At 36.1% G+C, this 18,263-nt stretch overlaps 1 long non-coding RNA gene across 1 annotated transcript; it reads right to left on the bottom strand.

Moving 5' to 3' along the window:
* Positions 1-3,707: 3,707 nt before the first annotated feature.
* LOC128655335 (uncharacterized) lies at positions 3,708-14,423 on the bottom strand. Its single transcript, XR_008401762.1, has 3 exons — positions 14,076-14,423; positions 10,509-10,604; positions 3,708-3,890 (listed from the first exon to the last, which is right to left on the bottom strand). It is a non-coding gene; the product is annotated as an uncharacterized LOC128655335 (long non-coding RNA).
* Between the last annotated feature and the right edge of the window lie 3,840 nt (positions 14,424-18,263).

The following is an 18,263-nucleotide window of genomic DNA, read 5'->3' on the forward strand; positions in this document are numbered from 1 at the left end:
AATATGTTGACAAGTTGATAGCAAGGGCTCTGCAATTCTATTGCAAATCTCAGACAACTCAATAGTAAGAGTGCTTTAAGTCTGTGGCAAATCTCTGACATGTATGTCACAATTAAGTGCAGTGTCTGTCACAAGTGTCTGTGTAGATTATAATTACAAATTAATAATTTGTTAATATTAAAATGTTTTTGCTTCAAAAGTTATGTAAGTTATTTGTATGAATTTAATTAATTTCAGAGTTGTAGCTATATATTATCTGAGAGAATATACTATGTCAGGTAATATATTACTTGAAGTATTCTAATATTAGTGTTATAACACAAATATCATTATCTCCGTTACAGTAGGACAGGCTTTAAGGCATTCTGCTTATACAGCGATTGTAACTAACTGAAGTTGTGTGGAAATCACCAAGCTAGAATGTAAACTTTGACAATCATATAAATTTTTTCTTGATTTCATACATTTACAGAACTGAATTCATTTTTGCTTTTATGGTTAATGTGAGGGGTTAACCTCAATACTATATGAATATAAAAAAAATATTAATTAAAAAGTGTTTTAAAAATCACTCAAAAACAGCATTGACTCTTACACAAGTAATTCAAAAAGTAAACAAGGAGGATCACACTAGCAGCAAAGCGTAAAAACTCACAGCATACAGATACTCCAAATAGCCAATAGAGACCGATATCTTAGTCCGATACTGAATGGACAAGTTTTCAGACAGAACTTCCCTCTTCACCTGCCACACCGCAAACGAACAACCCCTTATATTCAGTTTTCAGCGTTACCTTGAATCTGTGATGCGCTGCTGTATATTCTCCTGGGGCGGCTTACATTCGGTCTGGCAGAGGTGGCGACCACAGAGTGAGTGCGACCGTCAACCTCAATCCTTTCACCGGTAATCCCAAACGCGGGTGCAGGGCTTACTTCCGGAAGTGACGTCAGGTCACCGGTCTCCGTAACCGTTCCGTTATTCTCTGGCTGTATTGGTGGGTATGATGGCAAATGCTCAAACCAGCTTACCAGGACCTAGGAATAAGGGCTCCTCACAACCCTTAAAAATTGCAGAAATAGAAAAAAGGAAACGGTCCCAAAAAGGTAAGCTAAAAACGAATACTTTATTGTTCCATTAAAACAGGCGTAGAATATAGAAAAACATTTTAAAAATGTGATGGAAAAGGGTCTAACGTGTTTCGGCTAGCTGTTGCCGTATTCATAGACCATATCCTATGACCACAAACTTAGTTGTTATATAGATCTATAGTTAATTAGTTAATTAATTCTACCTGCTAGACTTAACTCCTTACACGCTAACTGCTTGAATATGGATAAGGCCAAATTATGAAGAGGTTATATCAGACAGCTATCATACATATTAGGACTTATTTATAAATTAACATTGAAATAATTCAGGAACAAAAACAACTTTTAAATTTGTATGTTCATAATTAAACTGAAAAAATATAATCCTGTGTTCAAAACATTGCAAGAATATTCCTATATATAGGTAATTTAAACAAACAAATTGTTTCACATATGTATGCAGAGCTTAGGGATAGAGAGACCTGAAAATCAGTACAAAATATATCATCACAAATAAATTCAGTATATATTTAAAGAATCAAGGCATTAAGTTCAAATTAACTACATATAATAAATATATAGACAATTTGTCAAATATTTATGAAACTTATCTTGAAACATTCTATCAAAAATATATACAATTAGACAACAACATAAATTGTCTGAATATCTGGATATGATTCTAATGACTTTATTACTCCCAAAAATTTACAAGGTCATATTCAGAATTATACCCCATGGGGACCTGCGTCTTCAATTTAAATATCCAATAGACCTCTTGTCTACCTAGAATTTGTGATCTATCTCCTCCTCGACTTGGGGTTTTAACAGCTTCAATGATGTTCCAGCTGAAAGATTTAACAGATTGATTATGCTCAAAAATAAAGTGTCTGCTCAATTCTGAGCAGGGTACCTTATTTCTTATATCTCCTAGATGTTCTCTAATGCGTGTTCTCACATCACGCGTCGTGAGACCCACGTATTGACCCTTACAAAGTGTACATTCAGCTAAGTAAATCACATAGCAAGAACTGCAATTGACACATCCCTGTACATTAAAGCTTTCTCCTGTCACATGTGATGTAAAGGTACTTGTAACATTGTGGTACTCACATGCTTTACAGCGACTACTGCCGCATTTAAAACTGCCACTGTGTTTTAACCATGAGCTATCATCTCTATTCCTTTTAGTTTTAAGCATGCTGGGCGATAGCACATTAGCCAATGTGCTATTCTTAGAATAAACAAATTTACAGCCATCACTTATAATATCCTTCAATATATCGTCTCCATATAAAATGGGAAGATATTTTTTTTTTATAATACCACAAATGTCATTATATTGATTAGAATATTTAGTGATAAATATAGGTCTTGTGTCCACTTTCTGAACTTTTTTATTTTGTAGTAGATCTTTCCTCTTATAGTTATCAACCTCTTTTTTGATTCTCAAAACTTCCGTTTTCTGATAACCTCTTTCTGTCAGACGCTCAACTAAATGTTCACTTTCCCTTGCATAGTCTGTTTCCTTAGAGCAATTTCTTCTTACTCGCATCATCTGACCTTTTATGATGCCTTTAAATACATGTCTGGGATGACTACTGGTGGCATATAATAGGGCATTACCAGCAATGGGTTTTCGATATAAGGTAGTATTTACACAGCTATGGACAAACCTGTAGCAAGTTTTCACTTTAAGTCTGCTTAACTTGCTGCAAGTTTGAACTGGCAAGTGTGTTTACTTGCAGTACAAGTTCTAGTTGACACTTTTTCAACTTGCAGCAATTTTGAGTGGCAAGTCTCTAGCAAGAGGTAATTTTGAGACAAGTTAGCAGCAAGAGCTCTACAAGTCTCCTGCAAATATTTGTTAAGTCAACAGCAAGAGCTCTGCAGGTTTGCAGCAATTTTCTGGCAAGTCACCAGCAAGAGCTCTGCAAGTCTCCTGTAAATGGTTGACAAGTCAACAGCAAGAGCTCTGCAAGTCTCCTGCAATTTTCTGACAAGTCAACAGCAAGAGCTCAGCAAGTCTCCTTCAATATGTTGACAAGTTGATAGCAAGGGCTCTGCAATTCTATTGCAAATCTCAGACAACTCAATAGTAAGAGTGCTTTAAGTCTGTGGCAAATCTCTGACATGTATGTCACAATTAAGTGCAGTGTCTGTCACAAGTGTCTGTGTAGATTATAATTACAAATTAATAATTTGTTAATATTAAAATGTTTTTGCTTCAAAAGTTATGTAAGTTATTTGTATGAATTTAATTAATTTCAGAGTTGTAGCTATATATTATCTGAGAGAATATACTATGTCAGGTAATATATTACTTGAAGTATTCTAATATTAGTGTTATAACACAAATATCATTATCTCCGTTACAGTAGGACAGGCTTTAAGGCATTCTGCTTATACAGCGATTGTAACTAACTGAAGTTGTGTGGAAATCACCAAGCTAGAATGTAAACTTTGACAATCATATAAATTTTTTCTTGATTTCATACATTTACAGAACTGAATTCATTTTTGCTTTTATGGTTAATGTGAGGGGTTAACCTCAATACTATATGAATATAAAAAAAATATTAATTAAAAAGTGTTTTAAAAATCACTCAAAAACAGCATTGACTCTTACACAAGTAATTCAAACTTTTATTAGTTGCAAATTTTCCAATGATTATAACATTTTAAACATGGCATTGTAAAAAAACAAAATAACGGCCTAAGTTACAAGACAAACAATAATTTTAACAGAACAAAAAATATAAGATGATGTCCTCTGCTATGATGTTAAATTTGGCACCGGCCTGTAAAATAAAAAAAAAAATATATATAAAATGTGAGCACCTTGTCTCAATCGTTTAGCCTAAAGCAGATTAATTTCTCACATTAATTCAATTTTCCACAGTCCTTATCATACATATATGGGGGTAGATTTATTAAATAAATGCCGGGCAGACATCATACACTGTCTGCATTTAACATTGCACAAGCATTTCTATTGAAATGCTTGTGCAATGCTGTCCCCTGAACATTCTCGGTCAATCGGCCGCTAGCAGGGGGTGTCAATCATTCGGATCGGGATAATTGCAGTCCGCCACCTGAAAGGTGGTGAAGAAATTATAGAGCAGCAGAAGTTAAGGAGCAGCAGTCCTTCCCAAAGGGATCTGATATATTAGAGAACTATTTTCGAAGGGTGTGTTGTATTCACTTCCTCAATGCCATAATACAGTGTGAAGTGTTTGCTTATTTAAAGAAACATATAGGGCGATAAATTATTGCACGTTTGCTGGAGAGCGAAAAATTAAACAGCCATTACAAGTGGCTAGTAATTAGCGCTCAGTAAATAAGGCGGAGATCTGATCTCTGGTTAAGTTTCTAAAAGTCTAGGCTTTTTATAAAATAAAAAATAACTGCACTAGGCAGTTTTGGGGCTTTAAAGTTGGTGGGAGCATAGTATTAGAAAAAAAAGGCACTGAAAAGTGCCTTTACATTGCGGGCTATGGGAACTGTGTATTCTCATAGACAGCAATGTAAATATATATATACAGTTGCCAGAAAAAGTATGTGAACCCTTTGGAATGATATGGATTTCTGCACAAATTGGTCATAAAATGTGATCTGATCATCATCTAAGTCACAACAATAGACAATCACAGTCTGCTTAAACTAATAACACACAAAGAATGAAATGTTGCCATGTTTTTATTGAACACACCATGTAAACATTCACAGTGCAGGTGGAAAAAGTATGTGAACCCCTAGACTAATGACATCTCCAAGAGCTAATTGGAGTGAGATGTCAGCCAACTGGAGTCCAATCAATGAGATGAGTTGGAGGTGTTGGTTACAGCTGCCCTGCCCTATAAAAAACACACACCAGTTCTGGGTTTGCTTTTCACAAGAAGCATTGCCTGATGTGAATGATGCCTCACACGAAAGAGCTCTCAGAAGACCTACGATTAAGAATTGTTGACTTGCATAAAGCTGGAAAGGGTTATAAAAGTATCTCCAAAAGCCTTGCTGTTCATCAGTCCATGGCAAGACAAATTGTCTATAAATGGAGAAAGTTCAGCACTGCTGCTACTCTCCCTAGAAGTGGCCGTCCTGTAAAGATGACTGCAAGAGCACAGAGCAGACTGCTCAATAAGGTGAAGAAGAATCCTAGAGTGCCAGCTAAAGACTTACAAAAGTCACATCCCTGTTAGCGAATATACAATACGTAAAACACTAAACAAGAATGGATTTCATGGGAGGATACCACAGAGGAAGCCACTGCTGTCCAAACAAAACATTGCTGCACGTTTACAGTTTGCACAAGAGCACCTGGATGTTCCACAGCTGTACTGGCAAAATATTCTGTGGACAGATGAAACCAAAGTTGAGTTGTTTGGAAGAAACACACAACACTACGTATGGCGAAAAAGAGGCACAGCACACCAACATCAAAACCTCATCCCAACTGTGAAGTATGGTGGTGGGGGCATCATGGTTTGGGGCTGCTTTGCTGCGTTAGGGCCTGGACGGATTGCTATCATCGAAGGAAAAATGAGATCCCAAGTTTATCAAGACATTTTGCAGGAGAACTTAAGGCCATCTGTCTACCAGCTGAAGCTCAACAGAAGATGGGTGTTGCAACAGGACAATGACCCAAAGCATAGAAGTAAATCAACAACAGAATGGCTTAAACAGAAGAAAATACGCCTTCTGAAGTGGCCCAGTCAGAGTCCTGACCTCAACCCGATTGAGATGTTGTGGCATGACCTCAAGAAAGCGATTCACACCAGACATCCCAAGAATATTGCTGAACTGAAACAGTTCTGTAAAGAGGAATGGTCAAGAATTACTCCTGACCGTTGTGCACGTCTGATTTGCAACTACAGGAAACGTTTGGTTAAAGTTATTGCTGCCAAAAGAGGTTCAACCAGTTATGAAATCCAAGGGTTCACATACTTTTTCCACCTGCACTGTGAATGTTTACATGGTGTGTTCAATAAAAACATGGCAACATTTCATTCTTTGTGTGTTATTAGTTTAAGCAGACTGTGAGTGTCTATTTTTGTGACTTAAATGATGATCAGATCACATTTTATGACCAATTTGTGCAGAAATCCATATCATTCCAAAGGGTTCACATACTTTTTCTTGCAACTGTGTATGTATGTATATATATATATATATATATATATATACATACATACACACATATATATATATATACACATACACACACACACATATACATATATATACATACAAAGCAGATCAGCACTCACCAACACTTTAACCACTCAGTGCACGGCCAAAAAGTAAATACAATAATGTGTATTGCATAAGGACAAGACCTGGTGATGATCCCTGCAGTCCCTCGCAAAGAAAGCCAGCACACGAGATTTAGAACAACACACCTTCCTTTAATGCAAAAGAAGCATAACGTTTCAGCTCCCACTGGAGCTTTGATCACATGCAGCAGTTCATGAGAATAAGTCAGGCATAAAACAACACACACAAATAAACCCTTAAATACCCCCACCCACCAATCAAAATGCAACACAAAAAAACGCCAAATACAAAGATAATCAAATCAGCTGTGTATCATAATGTCGGGCATGGACCGCAAGTAGCAATGCGTGTCCATAGAAACTCAATAGCATATATCTCGCAACTGCGCATGCGTAAATGACGTAATAGCGCGTGCGTGCGCAGTGACGTCATGGCGTCTAAGCTGGTTGTCATGGATACCATAAACAAAAATAGAAGGTCAGCGGAAAAACTCCGCAATAACAAAGGCAATATGTAACCATCACCTTCACCCAAAAGTAGGCATCAAGACAACACTGCGCATTGCCCACTATTATATACACACAAAATCTATCAAAGACATTGCTGTACGCCAACAGGCATATATCTAGTGAATGACGGAACTAAACAACCTGTGTACAGGTTGCACACAAATTAAATTGCATATGATCAGTTAGTGAAACTAATTTTAACCCCTTAATGACAACTGACGTACCAGGTACGTCATGCATTAACTTACAGTTAATGACAATAGACGTACCTGGTACGTCAGTTGTCTAAGAGAGTGCTGGAAGCGATCGCAATCGCTTCCAGCAGCTCTCAGGGTATTGCAGTGATGCCTCCATATGGAGGCATCCTGCAATACCCTTTCAGAAGACTCCGATGCAGAGAGAGCCACTCTGTGGCCCTCTCTGCACCGGTAGCGATGGTGCCGGTTCGTTGGTGGGTGGGAGCGCAACAGGGAGGCGGGTGGGCGGCCCATCGCTACCCGGCATCCGGCTCCTGTAAGTGCAATGTGCACGCCGGGTGCCGGGAGCGTGCGGGGGCGCGCATGCGCGTGCGCGATTAGCTACCCACACTGACACCAATGAGGAGGGAAGAGGGGGGAAAAAAAATATATAAGGATCTGGGAGGGGGAGGGGGTTGGGGTATTGTGGGGGGCTGCTACACTACAGAAAAATGTAAAATGGCAATAAAAGATAAAAAAAAACACTTTTTTGGGGGGCAAATTGGGTACTGGCAGACAGCTGCCAGTACCCAAGATGGCGGCAATTAGGTAGGGGAGAGGGTTAGAGAGCTGGGGGGGGGGGATCATGGAGGTTGGGGCTAAGGCAGGAGTCCATCACAGCTAAAACATTTTATTTTTTTTTATTAAAAAAAAGAAAAACTCCTTTTATTTAGTACTGGCAGACTTTCTGCCAGTACTTAAGATGGCGGGGACAATTGTGGGGTGGGGGAGGGAAGAGAACTGTTTGGGAGGGATCAGGGGGTGGGATGTGTCAGGTGGGAGGCTGATCTCTACCCTAAAGCTAAAATTAACCCTGCAAGCTCCCTACAAGCTACCTAATTTAACCCCTTAACTGCTGGGCATAATTTACGTGTGGTGCGCAGCAGCATTTAGCGGCCTTCTACTTACCAAAAAGCAACCCCAAAGCCATATAAGTCTGCTATTTCTGAACAAAGGGGATCCCAAAGAAGCATTTACAACCATTTGTGCCTTAATTGCAGAAGCTGTTTGTAAATAATTTCAGTGGGAAACCTAAAGTTTGTGACAAAATTTGTGAAAAAGTGAACTTTTTTTTTTATTTGATGACATTTGGCGGTGAAATGGTGGCATGAAATATACCAAAAATGGGCCTAGATCAATACTTTGGGTTGTCTTCTAAAAAAAAAATATATACATGTCAAGGGATATTCAGGTATTCCTGACAGATATCAGGGTTCCAATGTAACTAGCGCTAATTTTGAAAAAAAAGTTGTTTGGAAATAGCAAAGTGCTACTTGTATTTATGGCCCTATAACTTGCAAAAAAAGTAAAGAACATGTAAACATTGGGTATTTCTAAACTCAGGACAAAATTTAGAAACTATTTAGCATAGGTGTTTTTTGGTGGTTGTAGATGTGTAACAGATTTTGGGGGTCAAAGTTAGAAAAAGTGTGTTTTTTTCAATTTTTTCCTCATATTTTATATTTTTTTTATAGGAAATTATAAGATATGATGAAAATAATGGTATCCTTAGAAAGTCCATTTAATGGCGAGAAAAACGGTATATAATATGTGTGGGTACAGTAAATGAGTAAGAGGGAAATTACAGCTAAACACAAACACTGCAGAAATGTAAAAATAGCCATTGTCATTAAGGGTAAGAAAATTGAAAAATGGTCCGGTCATTAAGGGGTTAAAACCAAAACAGCCATATTTATAGTTAGCCACCAGTATATTAATGCATAAGTAATCTACTTATAAACAATGAGCTAAATATAGCCCCTAATATAGTCCGATGCAAAATTTTGTAAATATGTTTAGTTATTTCTTTAGTGGCCACTATATGTTTATAATGTCATATTTTAATCTAATTTACAGTTAAGTCCTGATCGGACTATATTAGGGGCTATATTTAGCTCATTGTTTATAAGTAGATTACTTATGCATTAATATACTGGTGGCTAACTATAAATATGGCTGTTTTGGTTTTAAAATTAGTTTCACTAACTGATCATATGCAATTTAATTTGTGTGCAACCTGTACAGAGGTTGTTTAGTTCCGTCATTCACTAGATATATGCCTGTTGGCGTACAGCAATGTCTTTGATAGATTTTATGTGTATATAATAGTGGGCAATGCGCAGTGTTGTCTTGATGCCTACTTTTGGGTGAAGGTGATGGTTACATATTGCCTTTGTTATTGCGGAGTTTTTCCGCTGACCTTCTATTTTTGTTTATGGTATCCATGACAACCAGCTTAGACGCCATGACGTCACTGCGCACGCACGCGCTATTACGTCATTTACGCATGCGCAGTTGCGAGATATATGCTATTGAGTTTCCATGGACACGCATTGCTGCTTGCGGTCCATGCCCGACATTATGATACACAGCTGATTTGATTATCTTTGTATTTGGCGGTTTTTTGTGTTGCATTTTGATTGGTGGGTGGGGGTATTTAAGGGTTTATTTGTGTGTGTTGTTTTATGCCTGACTTATTCTCATGAACTGCTGCATGTGATCAAAGCTCCAGTGGGAGCTGAAACGTTATGCTTCTTTTGCATTAAAGGAAGGTGTGTTGTTCTAAATCTCGTGTGCTGGCTTTCTTTGCGAGGGACTGCAGGGATCATCACCAGGTCTTGTCCTTATGCAATACACATTATTTTATATATATATATATTTTAAAATGCTGCCTATCGCTGCGCTACTTATCCCCTTCGTTGAGCGAGGTTCTGATATGAGAGCATCAAAACGAGGCTCCCATAGGAGCCTATGGAAGCACGGTTTCGTGAGCGCAAAGCTTCCTAACAATGGGTACATGTTCAATCAACTTGTAATACCAGCACACGATAATAGTGTGTGCTGGTATTACCAAGTGGAGCGCTAATTTAGTGATGCACTTGTAATATAGCCTTAGTTGTATGTTACTGAAGAACTGAAAATACCAAATGGAGCAGTCATGTTGGAGCTTAAATATGGGTGGTACCACTTATTGTTGTTATTACAGGTATGGTTCTTTATTGGCAGGATTTCTTATTCATTACAATTTGAATTGACATTACTCGATAATGCCATAAAATCCAACCATCCACCCGGATCAATTATGTCACGAAGAAGCACCCCTGTTTAGATGGAAGATTCTTGTCAAAAGGTCAGCTCTATCCAAGCACAGAGATACTGTAACTCCAACATGGCTGCTCTCTTTACGCTCTCCAGTGCTGTAGCAAAAGCATCTACAAATCAAACAATACGTTTTTATGTAAAAAGACAAACATATCACACAGCACGAGGAACATTCGGGAAGTGAAAAAAAACTCTTCTGCTGTATAATATCCATATAAACCTGTTGTATAAACAGAAATAAAATAATTTGAAAATACATGACTCAGGTAAATTAAAGAAGAACAATACTACCCACCTAGGAAAACTCTTGTGTGTGCTTGGTTAAGTCAATCTCCAATTATTTTTTTCATTTTATGGTCGGTGATATCTTTAGAGACCTTTTGATAAGTTTCTGTAATGGAAAAAACAAAACATTAATTAAATGAGTATAAGTTAGATATGAAGTACAGTATGTTCAGAAAAAAGTGTGTCCCCTGTTAAAGTGACAAGATACACTTTGAGAATATAATGGCAATTGCTTAATTATACTATATATATATATATATATATATATATATATATATATATATATATATATATATATATATATATATATATATATATATATATATACACATACACACACACATTATTTATTTTATGTTAAATTGTTTATGCAAACACTTTTCAGTGGCTAAACGTCACCTACAATTTTCCTTATTTGGAGGAGCTAATCCTGACATACTTCATGTGATAATCATTCTAGTCACTTTCAGAAACCATTTTTTGTATGTTCTCACAAATCCACTGCTAAAGCCAATTAAAGAGATTTAGATTTCTGGTCATGTGACATCTGAACCCTGTATTACTAATTATCATCATAGTAAAAACCCATAATATTCATAGTTAAAAGTTAATTAAAACAAAAAAGTTGCATAGTTTAGGTGAGGAAAATTAAACATTTCTTGCCAGATTACGAGTGAAGCGCAAATGAAAGCTTCTGCTCAAGTGTTTATTGCGCTAGAAGTAAGCTTTTTGAGCTTGTCGGGTTGCGCTCAAATTACGAGTTGAAAATAAAAGGTTTTCGCTATCACGCTAACCTAACAAGCGAAAAACGCAGTGTCACTGATACCAGACAGCCAAGGCTACCCCCACCCTCCTACTGCCTGGCCAACTCCTTTTTACATCAGATTTGGCCATTTCATGGCTTACGGGATCTCACTGACTCTTGCTATATGATGTTTTGCTATGTTGTATCTTGTAAGAGAAGAGCTGATCTGTGACCGAGAAAACTCTTCTAGGCTGGCCGGGCTCCTGGAACTACTTAACTGCAAAGGGCTCCAATGCACAAATATATGTCTATACATATGTATTTATGTGTATATATATATATATATATATATATATATATATATATATATATATATATATATATATATATATATATATATATATATATATATATATATATATATATATATATATATATACACATATACACACATACACATCTTTAGACATGTAAATATATGTTTGTCTATGTTAAAAGGGACATGGAACCAACATTTTTCTTTTTCTTATTTTTCATTATTCAAATGCAACAACTTTCCAATTTACTTCATTCTCTTTGTATCCTTTCGTGAAGGAGCAGCTATGCACTACTGGGAGCATTCTAAAGACATCTTCTGAACCACCGAAAAGAGGCATTTTTGTGCAGCCACCAATCAGCAACTAGCTCCCTGTAATGCATTGCTGCTCCTGAGCCTACCTATATATGATTTTCAACAAAGGATACCAAGAGATTGAAGCAATTTAGATAATAGAAGCATATTGGAAAGTTGTCTGAATCACAAGACATTTTTTGGGTTTCATGCCCCTTTAAAACTCTTTGCAGCCTTTTTTTCTAAATCCTGAGATCTCATATTTTTGAGCCTTTATAGCTTTTGTGTGCAATATTTTTTAGACAGTGTTATTTTAAATGTAAGTGTACTTTGTAATGCATTTTTTTATGTGTTTTGTGTAACTTTTATGGTCTGCAAAACAGTTAACCAGAGCTCTGAAGACGCAGTAATCATTCTAGTGTAAATCGTGATTGTGCTCTAGCGATCGCATTTACTTTCAACTCGTAATACCAGCAGTAAGCCCGATGAGTGCAAACACCCGCGATAAACCCCTTATCGCTCGGGTACAAACATTTGTGATCCATTCGTAATCTGACCCTTATTCAGGAACTTAAAGGGACATTAAACCCCCCAAAAAAAATTCATGATTCAGATAGAGAATACAATTTTTAAAAAGTTTCCAATTTACTTATATTATCAAATTTATTTCATTCTCACGTTATTCATTGTTGAAGAGATAGGTAGGTTGCATGCACATGCCTGAAGCACCACATGACAGGAAATAGTGCTGCCATCTAGTGCTCCTGCTAATGTGTAACATTGTTGCAAAACTGCTCCCATATAGTGCTGCAGACACGTGCACACTCTTGAGCTTACATTTTTTGTTTTCAACAATGGATAACAAGAAAACAAAGAAAATAGGATAATAGAAGTAAATTAGAAAGTTGATTAAAATTTTATGTTCTATCTAAATCATGACATAAAAAAAATGGGTTTTATGTCCCTTTAAAGAAAAATTAAAAAACTACAAAAAAACTAAGTAAGAATTCTTAGCATACTTCCTAAAAGTTGTAGTTTATAAAAATACAGAATAAATGTAAGGCTAGCCAGTACATGGTTAGCATAAAAACTGTGTGTGTAGTTTTACCATATATTGCAGGCAAGAGTGTCAGCAACATTTTAGTTGGGACTAGTGACTACCATCAAATTAGTAATGGCGTTTTATGAAAAAAGATGGGTGGGTCATTACATATGAAATCAACTTTATTTTTTTTAAAGTTTAACTTTTGTAAAACTTAAATATTTTAAAATCGGTCCCACACTGACTTTTTTGGCCCTGAAAAATCTTTTTTTTTCTTCTTTCTTTCAAGTAATTACTAGACAACCTTCACTGAATTTTGAAGCCCTAACCCTGTAGAAAATGGAGGTTTGTTTAGTCATATTTATCCAGGCTGTAAGTTACATAGGGGCCCGATTGGCCCCTGATCCCCGTTTCCGCGCGAGCCTTTATGTTTGCCAGAAACAGCAGTTAAGAAGCAACTGTCTTAAAAGGACATGAAAACCAAATTATTTCTTTCATGATTTAGAAAGAGCATGTAATTTTAAATAACTTTCTAATTTACATTTTTTATCTAATTTGATTCATTCTCTTGATATCCTTTGCTAAAAAGCATATCTAGATAGACTCATTAGCTTTTGATTGGTGGCTGCACATAGATGCCTCAAGTGATTGGCTCACCCATGTGCATTGCTATTTCTTCAACAAAGGATATCTAAAGAATGAAGCAAACTAGATAATAGAAGTCAATTGGGATGTTGTTTCAAATTGTATTCTCTCTCTGAATCATGAAAGAAACATTTTGGGTTTAGTGTCCCTTTAAGACCGCTGCTCCTTAACTAGTGCGGGAACAATAATCAACCTGATCGGAAATGATCGGGTTGATTGACATCCCCTGCTAGTGGCCGATTGGCCATGAATCTGCAGAGGGCGGTAGCGTATGCTGTCATTCAGCGATGTTGAGAGGACATGATTCGCCAGACAGGCTCAGAGAATGAAATAAATAGCCAATGCTTGCCAATCCAACAGCAGTTATTAAAAATAGTCATAGACTCTCAAAAAATGTGAGAGCTAAGGCCTGTAACGTAATTCAATTTTACATTACCTCCAAGATATGTGATGGATTCATTAATACGAAGAAGGAAAAGGATGCTTAAATCAAATGTTAAAATAACATAGTTAAGTTAAAAGATAAATGACTTACTTTTCACTGCAAATTGCAATTGCCACAGCTTGCATAAAATGTGCGTCACCTCTCCAAATCTGTAAATGAGGACACATGAGAAATTTTGCACCGAATTACACAAGCAAGGGTTACATTATTAACCCTTCAACATCTGCATAGCAGGATATAGTTGCAATAAACTACAATAATAAATCACAGCAAGAACATAAAAATATTATACCTTACTTTTTAATGCCAATTGCAATTGCCACAGCTTGCACAACAGTAAATAAAATGTGCGTCACCTCTCCAAATCCGAAAATAAGGAATGAGAAATTTTGGGTTGAAAAGTAAAAAAAAAATGTCAAAAATCAAGAGTGATAATTAAATGTTAAAATGTTTGGGGGGGGGTTGTTCATGAAAAAACAAGTTACGGCAGGAAGTGCATATACAAACCCATGGGCATAGGAACAGAGAAAGTTTATTTTTCAACACAGGAACAACAATATTTTAAGAAACAAACAAAAATACATATTAAAATACCCTATTTTAACTGCAAACTCCAAAAATATCATTTGTATGTTCCTTTAACTCATATTCTATGCAATACCCTCTAAAAAATAGCTTTTAGACCAGAGATAAATCTGATCTGAGGTCTGAGGTCAGATGTGAGTAAAGGGCTCAGAAATAGCTTACAGGCTCATTTAGATCTAATCTTAGGTGGATATGAAAATTTTTAAATAAAAAAAAAAAAAACCCAGCAAAAATAAGACTTTTAGGTCATAGGTTTTATTTCCTTTATTTAGTAGATTTTGTTGGTTTAAAATCAAATTTTCTTGCTGCAAGTGTTTCAAATATAATTTAGAGACTTTGGGCCAAATTACAAGTGGAGCGCTAATTTTGCTAGAAGTAAGCTTTTTGCGCTCTTTGGGTTGCGCTCATATTACTAGTTGAAAGAAATCTGTTTAATTCAAGCACTAACCCAACAAGCGCAAAAAGCAGAAGTTAAAATATTGCGTGCGCGTTCACTTAGTCTTCCATAGAAAACAATGGAGGGAAAAAAAAAATTAACCAACTCTCGTGTGTGTACGTCTGCAAATAAATATATACACATATTAATACATACAGTGTGTATATATATATATATATATATATATATATATATATATATATATACACACATCTTTAGACATGTATATGTATCTATCTCAATAAAGCCCTTTGCAGCCTTTTTTTCCTTTTTTTAAAGACCTCCTGTCTTTAAACCCTTATAACTTTTGTGTGCAATATTTTTTTTTTTTTATTAGTGTTATTATGAGTGTAACTGTACTTTGTAATGTAGCTTTCATGTGTTTTATGCAACTTTTTAGTTTTGCAAAAGAGTTAACCAGAGTTCTGAAGTCACAGTAATCGCTTGCGTTAATTTGCGATTGCGCTCAAGCTTACTTTCAAGCGGTTTACGAGCGGTAAGCACGATGATAGCGCAAACCCCCGTGATAAACCCTTATCAGTTGCGCAAACGTTTGCCCTCCAGATGTAAGGGACATGAAACCCAATTTTTTTTCTAATTTACTTCAATTATCTATTTTGCTTAATTCTCTTGATATCATTTGCTGAAAAGCATATCTAGATAGGCTCAGAAGCTGCTGATTGGTAGCTGCACATAGATGCCTTGTGTGATTGGCTCTCCTATGTGCATTGTTATTTCTTAAACAAAAGATATCTAAAGCAAATTAGATAATAGAAGTAAATTGGAATGATGTTAAAAATTGTATTTTCTACTTGAATCATGAAACAAATATTTGGGTTTACTGTTCCTTTAAGCTTGGTTAAGCACTTTTGTAGCTGTTGTAATGGATAACAATGTAAGTAGACATAACTGAAATATTCACAAGTAGGAAAGTATAAGATAAAGACATTCCCCTATAAATCAGAATAAGTTTTACTGCAGCATGAAAATGCACATGGTGAGACTGATGTATTATCCCATGTGCTAAACAAGGAATTAACATGTCACAAGCAGCTCTATAACTTGCTTTGTCTTTTATCTTTTACCCTTTATCTAATGACTTATTCTTACCTGATTTCAAATGTTTACAAACTTACACTGCAAGTAGATGAACAGCACACAATGTCACAAGCAGCACTATAACTTGTTTTGTCTTTTATCTTTTACCCTTTATCTAATGGCTGATTCTTACCTGATGTCACATGGCTACAAACTTACACTGCAAGTAGACAGCACACAATGTCTGCAATAACAATCACAGAAAGCTTTCTCTATGGTGAGCTGTGAGACTGGTAATGACAAGACAGTGCAATCAAATGCCACAGCGCCCTCTGTGGTGGTATGACCACATTGCACACAATGGGCTAGATTACAAGTGGAGCGCTAATTTATCACACACCGATAAATAATCAGCCATTACAAGTAGCTGGTGGTAGCAATTAGCGCTTATAGAATTAACCAGAGATCAGATTTCTGGTTAATTTTATAAACGTGCCCCAAATGCCCCCAAAATACAGTGGTGTGTGTTTTATTAAAAAATATAAATTGCAGCATTTTTATTTTTTTATAAAATAACTGCAGCAGGCAGTTTTTTGGGGCTAAAGTTGGAAGGTGAGGGATGTTAGAAAAAAAAATGGCACTGATAAGTGCCTTTACATTGCAATCTATGTCAACAGTGTGTTCCCAGTAAATATATTTGTATATTCTTATATACATATATATTTATGTGTTAATATATGTGTATACACATATTAACACAGATATATATATATAATCATATACATATATATTTACAATTTGCGGCCATCGCTGTGCTATTTCTTATGACGTGTCTCAAAGCATGAGAATGAGGGACCCATAGGAGCAATACACATGCATTTGCAAAGAGTCACTGCCCATGTAATGTATGCCATCACCAGCTCTCTGAGCAGATACACTGTTTAAAATTAGTCTTTATGTTGTAAATTTAAAGGGACAGTAAAGTAAAATTAAAATTTGTATGATTCAGATAGTTGATGCTATTTTAAACAACTTTCAAATTTACTTTTGCTTCATTCTGTCAGTATCCTTTGTTGAAAAGCAAACAGAAATAGGCTCATGAGCAGCAATGCACTCCTGGGAGCTAGTTGTTGATTGGTGCCAGCACATATACCTCTTGTCTTTGGTTCACCCAATGTGTTCATCTAGCTCCTAGTGCACTACTGCTCCTGAGTCTAGGTTTGCCGTTCAACAAAGGATACCAAGAAAAAGAAGCAAATTTTATATTTGCAGTAAATTGGAAAGTTGCTAAAAACTGTATGCTAAATCTTAAAAAAAGGTTTCATATCTCTTTATGTATGTTTCACATGCACACTGTTTATGTTGTGTACTTAAAGGGACATGAAGCCCAATTTTTTTTCTCATAATTTAGATAAGATGCAATTTTAAACAAAAATCTAATTTACTTATATTATCTATTTTGCTTCATTCTCTTGGTATCTTTTGTTGAAGAGGTAGCAATACACTACTGGGAGAGCCAATGACAACTGGCATATATGTGCATCCACCAATCAGCAGCTCCCGAGCATAGCGGCCATATTTAAACTGGGACGCTTTACACAGCTCATAAGGATTGTTTGCCCATAATAAATATGGTGGGGTAATTCTATCTGGCTTCCGGGATATTATATGCCATTTGCGGGTGTCAGGGAGCTGCTATTTAAATGCGGGAGACTCCCGGACCGTCCGGGAGAGTTGGGATGTCTGCAATCATATTAAAAAGATATATTTCCATAATGAATCCTTACCTTTTTTATTCATAAGCACAAGCGTAGCACTAATGAATGATATTTTGTTTTCATGATTTAATTAGATAGGGTGGGAAGTGGGCAGAGATTGAAGTCACATGAGATAAAAAATAATGTGCAATATCTCAGAAACAAAACCGGCACTAACGATAGTTTTTGCAGCACAAATCAGCACTAACGAATGGTATATTTGTATTCATAATATAATTACATAGGGTGTCAACTTCACACAGCTCTGCCGGAGTCAGAAAGAAAAAAAAAGGGAAAATTATTACCATGCATTAATACACCATTCACATAATGTACAGTATTACATTGTGAGCAAGACATATGAAAGCGTGTACACTATTTAAAGGGACAGTCAACCCAAATTTTCAAATATGTTAGTTCTATAACGTTGCTAACGATATTTAGTTTGCACTGTAGCCTAAT

This window comes from Bombina bombina, chromosome 4, assembly GCF_027579735.1.
Source record: "Bombina bombina isolate aBomBom1 chromosome 4, aBomBom1.pri, whole genome shotgun sequence".
Taxonomy (NCBI): domain Eukaryota; kingdom Metazoa; phylum Chordata; class Amphibia; order Anura; family Bombinatoridae; genus Bombina; species Bombina bombina.